Below are 13669 nucleotides of genomic sequence, written 5' to 3'. Positions count from 1 at the left end.
CCGCCCAGGGAATGTTTAGCTGTGTGAACAGGCCCCAAATGTCTCTTTTTTGGGACTACCAACTGCTCTTTTAACTGCTTGATAAAAAAAAAAAATAAATTGTGATGAACAGCCTCCGACACTCCAGATATCAATAGTTGATGATGCAGCATGATTTCTACAGAAGCGTAGGGGAAAAAAAGTGGTACGGCTCATTGGTTAGCTCTGCAGTTCTGAGTTAAAACTTTGTATAATATCTAATGTTGTAGTTTCAAATTTCCCAAGCAATGTGGGGCCCATCGACAGGTTAAAGGCGGCCATGTGTGAGGATGTTATAGGGCATTGGTATTGAACTTAAATGCCTTTGCCTGTGTACTGTCAGAAATGAATGATATTTATTTTATAATATGGAATTGTAATGTAAGCAGTTTCTTTAGTTATTCTGGTAGATGCATTAGAATATAACCATGTTTAATATAGGCAGCTTTACACTTTTGTGCAAAAAAATGTTTCTTTTTTTTTTTTTTTTTTTTCAAGTATTCATTTACCGTATTTTTCGCCGTATAAGACGTACTTTTTCTTCCCCAAAACGGGGGGGAAAAGTTGGTCCGTCTTATAAGGCGAATACACACCTATCGGGTCGGTCCCTGCGGCCATCAACGGCCGGGACCCGCGACTAATACAGGACATCACTGATCGCGGAGATGCCCTGTATTAACCCTTCAGATGCGGCAATCAAAGCTGACCGCCGCGTCTGAAGCAAAAAGAACACTGACCCGGTTCAGTCGGGCTGTTCGGGACCGCTGCAGTGAAATCGCGGCGTCCCGAACAGCTTACAGGACACCGGGAGGGACCTTACCTGCCTCCTCGGTGTCTGCTCCGTGCTGGGATCCCCTGCATGGCCGGCGCTCTCCTTCGTCGTCATCGCGCACGCTGTCCCGTCATCCAATAGGAGCGGCGTGCGTAGCGACGTCATGGCAGCGACGGAGAGCGAGGATACCGCGCAGCAGAGACATTCTGGAGCGACGGGACACAGCGACAGCGATCGAGGGCGACATCCAGGGCAGCGGTGACGAGCAGTGACTGGTCCGGAGAGGCGGGGACACGTGAGTATTACCTCCTATACCAGTAGTCTTCAACCTGCGGACCTCCAGATGTTGCAAAACTACAACTCCCAGCATGCCCGGACAGCCAATGGCTGTCCGGGCATGCTGGGGGTTGTAGTTTTGCAACATCTGAAGGTCCGCAGGTTGAAGATCACTGTCCTGTGCATTGTATTTGGTTCAGAATCTTTATTTTCTAGATTTTTATCCTATAAAATAAAGAATAATTTCAGTATTGCCCCCATAGTCTCTGCATAGTCAGAGCTGAAGATTTACCCTATATATAAACATTAAATGACATGCTTTGAGTAGCGGAGGCATATTACAGATTTACATTTGATACAAAAGAAGCCGGAAAAAAAAATGTGACTTATTTTAATGATTACAGCTCTTGATGGCTTTCACAGAAGTGAGCGTAATTTGTGACAAGACCAATAAAAAGACGAGGCAGAAAAAGTTTCCGAGTTAGCGGCAAAGTAAATGGGGCAGGTTTTGCATTTTGAACATAAACCTTCGGAGCTGTGATTGAATTTGTCGTGAAAGTGTGTCAGAATTAATAAGGGATTCACGTGCAAGGTTCCTGGGCTGTGCAGCGCGTTCAGGGGCTTAGGATAGGTCTGTGTTTTGTGTGCAAGACAGCAAAGGACAAATGTTGATCTGTGCTGTTAAGATCACAGTGCCATCCCTGCACTGAAACCTCTCCTGCCAGGGCAGCAGGAGAAACAATAATGCTTTGAGGACGTAATTAAAGATATTGTTCAAAGAACAACTTTCTGCATATTTGAATTATTACTGTCATCAAAATCATACAAATATGGAAATATGATTGCCAGAAGCACATAAATCAATGATCAGCGTGGCCTCAAAATCTAATAAATATGTAGAGTTAAATACTTTAAAATGCAAATTGCCGCTCTTCATTTGCATATGGTAGAATTTAAAGGAAATCTTATTGCTTAACAACCTCTAAGGTAGCAGTTAGGGCTTTGGGTAAACATGAGATTTTTTTTTTTCCTCCCCTTTCCTTTTATTCATCCGTGGTCAAGTTGTAAGATTTGATAAATGATAGGAGACTGCTTTGCTGGGTGAAAATGACTTTCTTCTCTGAATCCTTAAGTTGCCTTGAAGTCATCTGAATAATTAAGAGTTAATTATTCTCCATCCATCTAAATCAGAAAAGGACAGATTTAGGGAAGGAATTTATAATTTTTTGCCTTACATCCTGTCATGTTGTAATATGATAAACCAAACTGACTCCAAATAATATCTAGTGACCTTATAGTAATTACGCCTCACAAAGCATCTTGTTTGCCATTCTTTAATCGCTTGCATCGATTCCAGAAGCTTTGCATTAATCCCAACGCAAAAGTTTAATTGTCTCCAAAATAAATTTCATTTGCCGTTATTGTTTTTCTGTTTTGGTTTTCTAGGTGGCCACATCCTGACCTCGTTACATATGCTTTATTGTACCGGTATGAAGCCATTGATATTAGTCGCTGCAAGTGCTTTCTTGTTTTAATATTTTAGTACCTGTTTTGCCATGAAATGGCCACCTTAGTCAGCAGCAAGGTTACATTTCTCTTTTTTTTTTTTTTTTTTAGAATTGTCATTTGACAAACGTTATCGGATGTTAAATGTTAAAGGATCTTTTTATCCCGGCGCAACATTTAAGGGAAGACATGTTTACTTTTGCAAAGTGTTATTCCTAAGAAAATGAATACATTGCCCTCTCCTAAATGCGACAATTACATGCTGGGAAGGACCCCCCGAAAACAAACATGTAGTTTTTCACTAAACGCTATTATTATTTACAAATAAAGCCCTTGCCATTTAGAGAACAAGTCAATAAGAAATATGCAAAATATATCAAGCATTTGAATGCGGCAGCGAAATAAAAGCAGCTTCCAAGCCGGCAAGCCTGTGCCATGTTTAAATGAAAAATTAAAATTCCCTTGCTTCAGGAGCTGGTGTTTTGCAAACGTTTACTGATCGCACAAGGAATTGTAATAAAGAAATCAATATGCATGATCCTTTTTGTGTAGTACAACAGGGTTAGACTGTTAGGTTAAATACAGGCTGTATTGCTTCCCAGAAAATCAATTTGTTGTACAGTGTGGTTGAGCAAGCTCCTTTTACAGCGTGTCATTTTACTTTGGGCTCAAAGAAAACTCGCTATTGGCGCCTCCAAGTTATTGACCAGCGGAGGGGCGTCAAGCCAGGAAACTTGATTCCTTCTCAAAGTGTTTGTCTTGTGAGGAATTAGAAGCTCTTCACTCCCTCATTATGTCTCAGACATTAGTGAAATATCCCAAATAGTGAACCCACTGGGTACGTAGATGTGCAGTTATTTTAATCACCTAATCGTGTTGATTTCACATCCAGCCAGCACTCTCGGGCGTTGTCAGATTATTTTCTTTTAATTCACATTAACTCTTGTATGGCTGAACATCAGTGTTTATTCCGATTGAGCCGGAATGAATGCTACGTATTATCTACTAAGGATAGAATTCAATTCCATCAGAATTTGACTTGTCCTTAAGCACCTTCTTGTGAGTGAACATGTAGTTATATAAACAGCTACTCACAACCACCCTACTGACTGTGGAACCACAATGTGCTTAGTGACACATCAGCTCTGCTACATCTGTCATTTTTCTTTTCATTATTATGATGGGCGATTATATGGCCTTTTAAATTCTGTATTTGTGTTTATGTATAAGTGTGTGTGTATATATATATATATATATATATATATATATATATATATATTACCTTTTTATTACAATTTTATACATGGCATGGTAAGTACAATACATCTTCAAATCATTTCTTGCTCCACTGAATTTCTTAAGTAGATACCAGATATTCTGCTCTGATAATCCATTACCTGTCTGGATTTACATAAAGCAAGACCCTATGTAGTTAGGAGGACAAGTCACTGTGCTTCACAAGCTCCTTAGGCGTTCCATGGCTTTACATGTATAAGGTTGATCTATGGGACTAGGTTTAAAATCACATCTAGTTTTCTCATATGGTAAAATGATGTCCTTTTAAAACGCTTTGACCATTTTTGATGCAAATGTTCAATTGCAGAGACAATCTTTTGCTTTTTGTGTGTTTTTTACAAAACCGTTCTTGATGGACTCTGACTTTTCCTTTTATTTCTGTCAACCCAATTACAGCACTTTGCAGTGCACCCTCATCCTACTTGTTTGCCTGTTGTGCACTGTATATGTTTAACTCCTAAACCTGTTCATTCAGATATTTCACTGTGGAAAACTGGAGTTACATCTGCACTACATGTTAATATTGGCCAGAATGAAGTGTATAATTGTGTCTGCTCTGCAGTGTAGGCTCATGAGGGCATTATACTAACTCATCCCTAACATCAGTGGCTAAAAATTAACCATTACAAAACCGCATCTACATTGCATGGTTTGACCCTATAGTTAGCCTGCTATTTAAGGGTCTGCTTTTCATTGTCTGGGGCTGGCTGGGCTGCTTTTAGCTGTTTGGTTACATTTGCATAAGTGCCAAATACGATTTACCATATGAAACAAGTGCAAATTATTCTGATTCTAATATATGTTTCCAAGCTGGACGTATAATTGCAGGGGAAGATCGTGAGGTTACTTTTCACAAAACCAGTGGGTAAATAGAACATTATTCACTAATTCCAGGTTATCAACATTTTGCAGAAATATTGGGATTTACAGTGATGCTTTTCATGTGAAATCCCAGCTTCTGGTCTTATTTCATTAGGTGAGCACAGTACGAGGAGAAGCATGATATAAATAGTGAAGTGGAGCACGTTTATTTCACCTTTTATTATATTGTCAGTCATTTTCAAATACTCACATTTTAAAATTAGAAACATTTATATCTATCTTTTGAATACCATCTATCCCCCCCCCTCTCTCTCTCTCTCTCTCTCTCTCTCTCTCTCTCTCTCTCTCCCCCTTTCTCTCCTGTATGTATGTATCTATTTATCTATCTATCTATCTCTTTCTAGCCCTTATCTCTGTCATAACCTGTTTATCTACCTATCTTTACTTTTTTTTCTACTCTCTCTCTCTCTCCATGCATCATTTTCTAAGGTTTAATAATCCTATCAGGAGTTTGCATTGGCTATTCTGTTTTATCATAAAATTTCCATTGGAGAATAGCTTGTAAATGTACCAGTGTAAGGCTGATATTTACACAGAAAATTGCAAGCTATTTGCTTTTTGCAATTTTTTTTACATATATGAAAGTCTAAGGCTTTATGCAAGCAATGTAAGAAATGACAAGCAAGAGTAGGGTCACACATAGCACATGTGCAGCATATTTCATGATGTGGATGCGCCAATGACCGTCACTAGAGTGAGCTCCCTGCTGTACCCATGTTTCCTGCCTGTCTGCTTGTAACAACAATCCACTGCCACGAGCAGACACAAAGGGATCTGTATGCACAGTTTAGGCTCAGACATCGCGGCCGTCTTGGCCTAGCTCAGTGGGAAGGGGGAGCCACCGCGATGTCAGAGTAAACTGTGCATGTGCAGTTTGCTACAGACTCGCAGATCCCTGTGTGTCTGCTCGTAGCAGGGAATTGCTCTTACATGCTGACACGGGCACAGCAGGGAGCTTACTCACGGTCATCGGCGCATCCACAGCGTGAAGCACTCTGATGCGCTTTATGTGACCCTACCCTAAGGCTAAGTACACATCTGCATCGGAGGCTCCATTCGGGGGCCTCTTTCACAGAGTCCCTTAACTACAGAAAAACGGAGCCAGATGGTCCGTTACACAATGGACACCAGCGGATCCCGATATATACCTTTAATGAGGCTTGTCTGGTGTCAGTTTATTAGCAGGATCTCAGTGCGGAGCTCCAATACAAATGAGCCTGGGAACTAAACCGAAGAAAAGACAACAAAAATGGCATTCAGTCTGCTCTTGACTCTGTTCTCAATGTCTTCTATACTCCTGCTTCATTATATCCATTTTAAAGCTGGGTTCACACATGGTAAAATTACATGAAAAACATGGGCGTATTTTTGAAGTATACCTGCCATTAGCCAAAACTCAGAGACAAACAGGCCATGGCTGCAGGGACAGTATTTTTTTTTACTACAAGTTATAAGTAAGTTTTTGAGAATGACATGTATACTTTAATGTTATAATGTACTTAATGAAAATATATGGAAAATCAGCCTTCAGTGTAGACACTTTAAAAAAGAAATAAATAAAAAGGACACGATTCCGATTCCAATGGTGGAATTACATTTTGTTTGTTTTTTAAACTGTGGGTTATTGTTACATAGACTTTGATTTAGCCCATACAATGAATACATTAAAAATGCATCAGTTTTTTTTTTAAACCAATTTTACTGCCATATTTTTCATGTAAGTTTATGATGTGTGAACCCAGTCTTGGGGCACAAATTCTAATTAGGTTTATGTCATTAGCGATTCCTTAAAAGAATTGGGGATTCTACAATGTAGACAAAATGTTTGGAGATATCTGGCCTGCAACACTTCACCTTTAATTCGAAAAGTTAAGACTGAGTAAAGGTTATTTTTTATTGCTAAATAGGCACTGTCAGAATCAAAAACCTTTTCTAAAATCATGGTTTTGTCCAAGCACAGACATGGGCAGACAAAGTCCTGTAAATGAGGGTGGACTAGCACTCCTCTGTGTCTTATAGGACAAGAGAGAGCACAGAGAAGTCCTATCAGACAGGAGCCAGCACAGAGGAGTACTATCAGACAGGAGAGAGCACAGAGGAGGAGTATCATACCAGAGAGAGAGCACAGAGGAGTCCTATAAGACAGGAGAGAGCACAGAGGAATACTATCAGACAGGAGACAGCACAGAGGAGTCCTATAAGACAGGAGACAGCACAGAGGAGTCCTATCAGACAGGAGAGAGCACAGAGGAGTACTGTCAGACAAGAGAGAGCACAGAGGAGTACTATCATACTAGAGAGAGAGCACAGAGGAGTCCTATCAGACAGAAGAGAGCACAGAGGAGTCCTATCAGACTGGAGAGAGCACAGAGGAGTACTTTCAGACAGGAGAGAGCACAGAGGAGTGCTATCAGACAGGAGAGAGCACAGAGGAGTGCTATCAGGCAGGAGAGAGCACAGAGGAGTGCTATCAGGCAGGAGAGAGCACAGAGGAGTGCTATCAGGCAGGAGAGAGCACAGAGGAGTGCTATCAGGCAGGAGAGAGCACAGAGGAGTTCTAGCCCACCCTCGCTTACTGGACTTTGTCCATGCCTCAGATAGGACAAAGCCATGATTTTATAAGCCATGATTTTATCTAAAAAGGAAATAACATTTTCTTATGATGTACAACATATAAAAAGTTTTGTATCTGACAGTGCCCATTTAAACTAGCCTAAAAAAAAAGTATTTGATGTTGGACAACTGAGTAGCTAGTATATTTCTTAAAGTGTATACATACACAGACGGTTTATATGTAAGGCATGTTTCCTACATATTGGTAATATAAATTTACTTTGTTTAATATTTAGTATAGCGATTAAAAGCTATTGGCAACTTTTTTTTCTAATGCATTATATTTATTAAGGTGTAAAAATATTTTTGCCATAGGTCTTTATAAAATAAATTTGCTAATTCTCTGTAGCCTGCATGCTATCACAGACAGTATAGGCTGCACTGTTCAGTTTACACACAAAACCGTCAAAGATGGTCCCTTACTTCTCAGTTTCCACCCCCGTTTTGTTTCTCCTGTACAATCTTCAAAGCTGATTTATGACTACATCTGGTCATTAATGCTGTCGAATTGTGCCCCAATTGGGTCATCTATAGTCACTTGGAGCTATGATAGCTATATTTCAGAATAGATTCCAATAAAGACTATTCTTACTGTACAAAATACCAGAACCCTGGTATTCTGTGTGACTGTGATCATCAGAGCTTTAGATCATGCAAACTTAGTGTTATGAAACACTGCAGAATATACATTATCCTACACACAGTATAAACCCAGTGAAGTCTAGCATCTGGGAGAGAAGGCATTCAACTGGTGGGATCAGGGATTTGTTAGATTCAGGTAATTGAAAGTGTTTCGAACTATTATAGCAGCATGAAGGCTTGTTTAAGTGTCTAGCTGTCAGTCAGTTAAGAAGGTGAAAAGTATTCAATTGTCACTCTGTCAGTCAATTGAGATGAGAACTGTCTACCTAATGGATTTCTTTACACAGACGTCGACGTGGAGGTAGAAGTAAAATCAATGTGTTGTCATGTGCAAGCACGCTGCATCAAACTGCCAGGTGGATTGAAGCTGCAGAACTGCAGCATCTACATCATAGATTGTGCCGTGTTTGAGAACAAGCTTTTCCTATCATTCAGAGCGTGAGAGAGGACGTTTCTATCTCTCAAACAATTGTATTTTTTTCAGAAGGGTAAAACCATATTACAGGGAAACTTAGCCTACTGTGCGGTGATAAACAAGAATATAGAAATAAACTGCCTGATGTATAAGCTTACTACAGAATCTGGCTACTGTAATTTAACATTAATGGTGGAATGCTGGTTGTTATGTGGAAGAAGGGAGGTTAACTGTTTTTATAGTTTTATAATTCATTCTGTTCAGGCCAAGGAGAATAGAGTCTGGCATGTTATTGTGTGGAACAGTGGTTCTCCTCTGCAATTTTAAAGTACCAATAGTAGATCATGTTTTAAGAATATCCTTAAAGGGTATGCCGCCCCTAGACATCTTACCCCCTATCCAAAGGAAAGAGGATAAGGTTTCTGATTGCGGGGGTCTCGCCGCTGGGGACCCCCACGATCTCGGCTGCGGCAGCCAAGACATCCGGTGCTGTGAGCGAACTACGCCCCACTCGTGATGTCACAACTACGCCCCCTCAATGCAAGTCTATGGGAGGGGGCGTGGTCGTGATGTCACGAGCGGGGAGTGACCATGACATTACAAACCTCTAAAACGAACGCAGGGTGCAGCAGAGACATCGTGGTGGTCCCCAGCGGTGGGACCCCCATGATCTGACATCTTATCCCCTATCCTTTGGATAGGGGATAATAATAGATAGCTATCTGTTTGCTTGCCACACACTGAGTAATTTTCCCACAGACTGTACCCTAGGGGCTTTTGGCCAAAGCTTAGTATGTCATTATTTCTGTACTCTTTCTATTGATATGCATCCAGTAGTAACAAGATGTATACAATGAGAGCAGAGGTTAGCCGTAATATCTCCACACTAGTGTGGGAATGGTAAGTTCAGTAATGGTTGTTGTAGGAAAGATGTTAAAATCTGGTAGTCATATAGAGAAAAGTCAGTGTCACTCTGTCAGTTCAAAAGCACATAATGTTGGTCAGTACATTGTATGGGCATATATATATATCTATATATATATATATATATATATATATATATATATACCTACAATCCGACAACAATGTCAGTCATAAACAACTACTACTAACCTACAAAAGATTGACTCTACAAAAGTGATAATCAACAACAAAATCAATAATGCCTAGACAAAAATAGCACTCCCATTAAAATACCCCACCCTATAGAATGTGCAGACCTCCAGAAAAAACAGAGATGGGGAGCATCAGAACAATGACCTTTAAATCAGCTGTCACCAAAGGATAATATTACAATTATACAGTCATGGCCGTAAATGTTGGCACCCCTTAAATGAAGTATTTCTCACAGAAAAGGATTGCAGTAACACATTTTGTTATACACATGTTTATTCCCTTTGTGTGTATTGGAACTAAATCAAAAAAGGGAGGAAAAAAAAGCATATTGGACATTATGTCACACCAAACTCCAAAAAGGGGCTGGACAAAATTATTGGCACCCTTAACTTAATATTTAGTTGCACACCCTTTGGAAAAAATAACTGAAATCAGTTGCTTCCTATAACTATCAATAAGCTTCTTACACCTCTCAGCTGGAATGTTGGACCACTCTTCCTTTGCAAACTGCTCCAGGTCTCTTATTGGAAGGGCACCTTTTCCCAACAGCAATTTTAAGATCTTTCCACAGGTGTTCAATGGGATTTAGATCTGGACTCATTGCTGGCCACTTCAGAACTCTCCAGCGCTTTCTTACCATCAATTTCTGGGTGCTTTTTGACGTATGTTTGGGGTCATTGTCCTGCTGTAAGACCCAAGATCCCGGATGCAAACCCAGCTTTCTGACACTGGGTTGTACAGTGTGACCCAAAATCTGTTGGTAATTCAAGGCACCCAGTGCCAGAGACAGCAAAGCAACCCCAAAACATCATTGAACCTCCACCATATTTCACTGTAGGTATTGTGTTCTTTTCTTTGTAGGCCACATTCCGTTTTCGTTAAACAGTAGAATGATGCGCTTTACCAAAAAGCTCTATCTTGGTCTCATCTGTCCACAAGACGTTTTCTCAGAAGGATTTTGGCTTACTCAAGTTCATTTTGGCAAAATATAGTCTTGCTTTTTTATGTTTCTGTGTGAGCAGTGGGGTCCTCCTGGGTCTCCTGCCATAGCGTTTCATTTCATTTAAATGTTGACTGATAGTTTGCGCTGACACTGATGCTCCCTGAGCCTGAAGGATGGCTTGAATATCTTTGGGACTTGTTTGGGGCTGCTTATCCACTATCCGGACTATCCTGCGTTGACATCAAGTTTTTCTCTTCCGTCCTCGCCCAGGGAGATTAGCGACAGTGCCATGGGTTGAAAACTTCTTGATAATGTTGCGCACTGTGGACCAAGGCAAATCTAGATCTCTGGAGATGGACTTGTAACCTTGAGATTGTTGATATTTTTCCATAATTTTGGTTCTCACATCCTCAGACAGTTCTCTTGTCCTCTTTCTGTTGTCCATGCTTAGTGTGGCACACACAGACACACAATGCAAAGACTAAGTGAACTTCTCTCCTTTTTATCTGCTTTCAGGTGTGATTTTTTTATATTGCCCACACCTGTTACTTGCCCCAGGTGAGTTTAAAGGGGCATCACATGCTTGAAACAATCTTATTTTTCTACAATTTTGAAAGGGTGCTAATAATTTTGTCCAGCCCATATTTGGAGATTGTTGTGACATTATGTCCAATTAGCTTTTTTTCCTCTCTTTTTTGGTTTAGTTCCAATACACACAAAGGGAATAAACATGTGTATAGCAAAATATGTGTTACTGCAATCGTTTTCTGTGAGAAATACCATATGCATAATCATCAACCCTTACCTATCTGGGACATCTTGAGAGGTAACTGATTCACCCCACCACCACTTCGACACGTGTTTCAATCCTTCATCAGGCATCTCTGTTACCAAAAGAAAATGGTAATAAACTTTACAGAAAAGGAGAAATTCTTATAATGATACAAAGAAAATGCCTGTGTACTAATACATGCTTGGTAATAGAGATGAGCGAATTTACAGTAAATTCGATTCATCGCGAACTTCTCGGCTCGGCAGTTGATGACTTTTCATGCATAAATGTGGTCAGCTTTCAGGTGCTCTTGTGAGCTGGAAAAGGTGGATACAGTCCTAGGAAAGAGTCTCCTAGGACTGTATCCACCTTTTCCAGCCCACGGGAGCACCTGAAAGCTGAACTAATTTATGCAGGATAAGTCAGCAACTGCCGAGCCGAGAAGTTCGTGACGAATCGAATTTGCTGTAAATTCGCTCATCTCTACTTGGTAACATAAACCTATCTTTTTTTTTTTTGCTCACTTCTCTATGTTTTGCTTTTATATTACACTTTCTTTGTCTATTCCACTTTATCACAGGGGTAAAGGGGTGATTTAATCCTCTGTGAAGTCTACTCGGAATGGGGAAAGTAAAAATATATATATATAAAATAAGAATAACATAATTCTGTACCCCAGAGCTTCTTGGTTTAGTAATGCTGTGGCCACTGATGAACAAATAAGTGGCCGTGTGAACTCCCGTCACCAAACCTGTAAGTGCTGGACCCTGGCACAAAGTTCCATGATTCTGGTTGTGGTGAGGGAGTGAAAAAGGTAAAGGAAAGTTTTGGTTATTTTTATTTTTATTTTTTTCTCACCTTCCCCCTCCGAGTGGACTTTACATAGGACTGACTCACCAGAGTACCCCTTTAAGGAAATTATGTTTTTTCACTTAGCTATTGTGTGCAGACCTATTTATTTTTGCATCATAGAACCCAATGTAAATCAGCCCATGAGCTTGTAATCCGCTATTCTGTGGATAGGGGAAAAAAGTCATGAGATGGGAATACTTCTTTAGGTTAAGGACTCTTTGCAACCATTTTCCAGTTTTCCAACAATAAACCCTAAACCATCTATCATACAACCTAACACATTATCCCTGTCTATGAAACCCTGGGCCTACAATCCAGTGAATTAAACAAACACAGCTCATACCATTATCATGGTCCTGGCTTCCATAGGCCTTGGCGTTACCTGAGAGGATTACACTTGATTTAACCCCTCTCCTTAACCTCCTCCATACTTTGTATTGTAGATGTGCACTGGGGCAGTATGTTGTGGGCCCAGGAGAAGACTTTGCTTCATACATGGGTGTTGTCAGCATCTGGCACTCCCTGTCAGTAACTTGCTTCAGAGTTTCCTCAGATCATGATTATTTACTTTTGTAAAATGTGTCAGTCCCTTCTGAGCTCTGATCGCCTCTAACTGGGAGTGCTGATCAGTAGTCATGACTGCCTTCTGAAGACCTCTGTGGCTGCCGCTATTGTGCTCCTGTTGCACCATGCCATAGGCAGGTTCTAATAGCAGATTATCCAACAATCCCACCAAAATCTGCAAGTTTGACTTACTTTTATTTAATGTCCATAGCCAGCTTAACTTTAACATTAACCCCTTAAGGACTCAGCCCATTTTGGCCTTAAGGACTCAGACAATTTAATTTTTACGTTTTCATTTTTTCCTCCTCGCCTTCTAAAAATCATAACTCTTTTATATTTTCATCCACAGACTAGTATGAGGGCTTGTTTTTTGCGCGACCAGTTGTCCTTTGTAATGACATCACTCATTATATCATAAAATGTATGGCGCAACCAAAAAACACTATTTTTGTGGGGAAATTAAAACGAAAAACGCAATTTTGCTAATTTTGGAAGGTTTCGTTTTCACGCCGTACAATTTACGGTAAAAATGACATGTGTTCTTTATTCTGAGGGTCAATACGATTAAAATGATACCCATTATTATATACTTTTATATTATTGTTGCGCTTAAAAAAAATCACAAACTTTTTAACCAAATTAGTACGTTTATAATCCCTTTATTTTGATGACCTATAACTTTTTTATTTTTCCGTATAAGTGGCGGTATGGGGGCTCATTTTTTGCGCCATGATCTGTACTTTTTTTTGATACCACATTTGCATATAAAAAACTTTTAATACATTTTTTATAATTTTTTTTTAATAAAATGTATTAAAAAAGTAGGAATTTTGGACTTTTTAAATTTTTTTTCGTTCACGCCGTTCACCGTACGGGATGATTAACATTTTATTTTAATAGTTCGGACATTTACGCACGCGGCGATACCAAATATGTCTATAAAAATTTTTTTTTACGCTTTTTGGGGGTAAAATAGGAAAAAACGGACATTTTACTTTTTTA

At 39.8% G+C, this 13669-nt stretch overlaps 1 protein-coding gene and 1 long non-coding RNA gene across 6 annotated transcripts in view; one reads left to right on the top strand and one right to left on the bottom strand.

Moving 5' to 3' along the window:
• Nucleotides 1-13669, top strand: part of ZNF407 (zinc finger protein 407) — a 598515-nt gene that overhangs the window by 145546 nt on the left and 439300 nt on the right. The window lies entirely within an intron of this gene.
• Nucleotides 2102-13669, bottom strand: part of LOC130273919 (uncharacterized) — a 33715-nt gene continuing 22147 nt past the window's right edge. Inside the window, exons 2-4 of the long non-coding RNA XR_008844178.1 lie at nucleotides 11285-11363; nucleotides 5899-5974; nucleotides 2102-2248 (exon numbers count right to left, since the gene is read on the bottom strand). This is a non-coding gene — a long non-coding RNA (uncharacterized LOC130273919). The remainder of the gene's footprint in view (nucleotides 2249-5898; nucleotides 5975-11284; nucleotides 11364-13669) is intronic.

Source organism: Hyla sarda, chromosome 5 (genome assembly GCF_029499605.1).
Source record: "Hyla sarda isolate aHylSar1 chromosome 5, aHylSar1.hap1, whole genome shotgun sequence".
Lineage (NCBI taxonomy): Eukaryota > Metazoa > Chordata > Amphibia > Anura > Hylidae > Hyla > Hyla sarda.
Note: the sequence above shows the minus strand (reverse complement) of the source record. Positions and strands in the feature narration are given on the sequence as shown.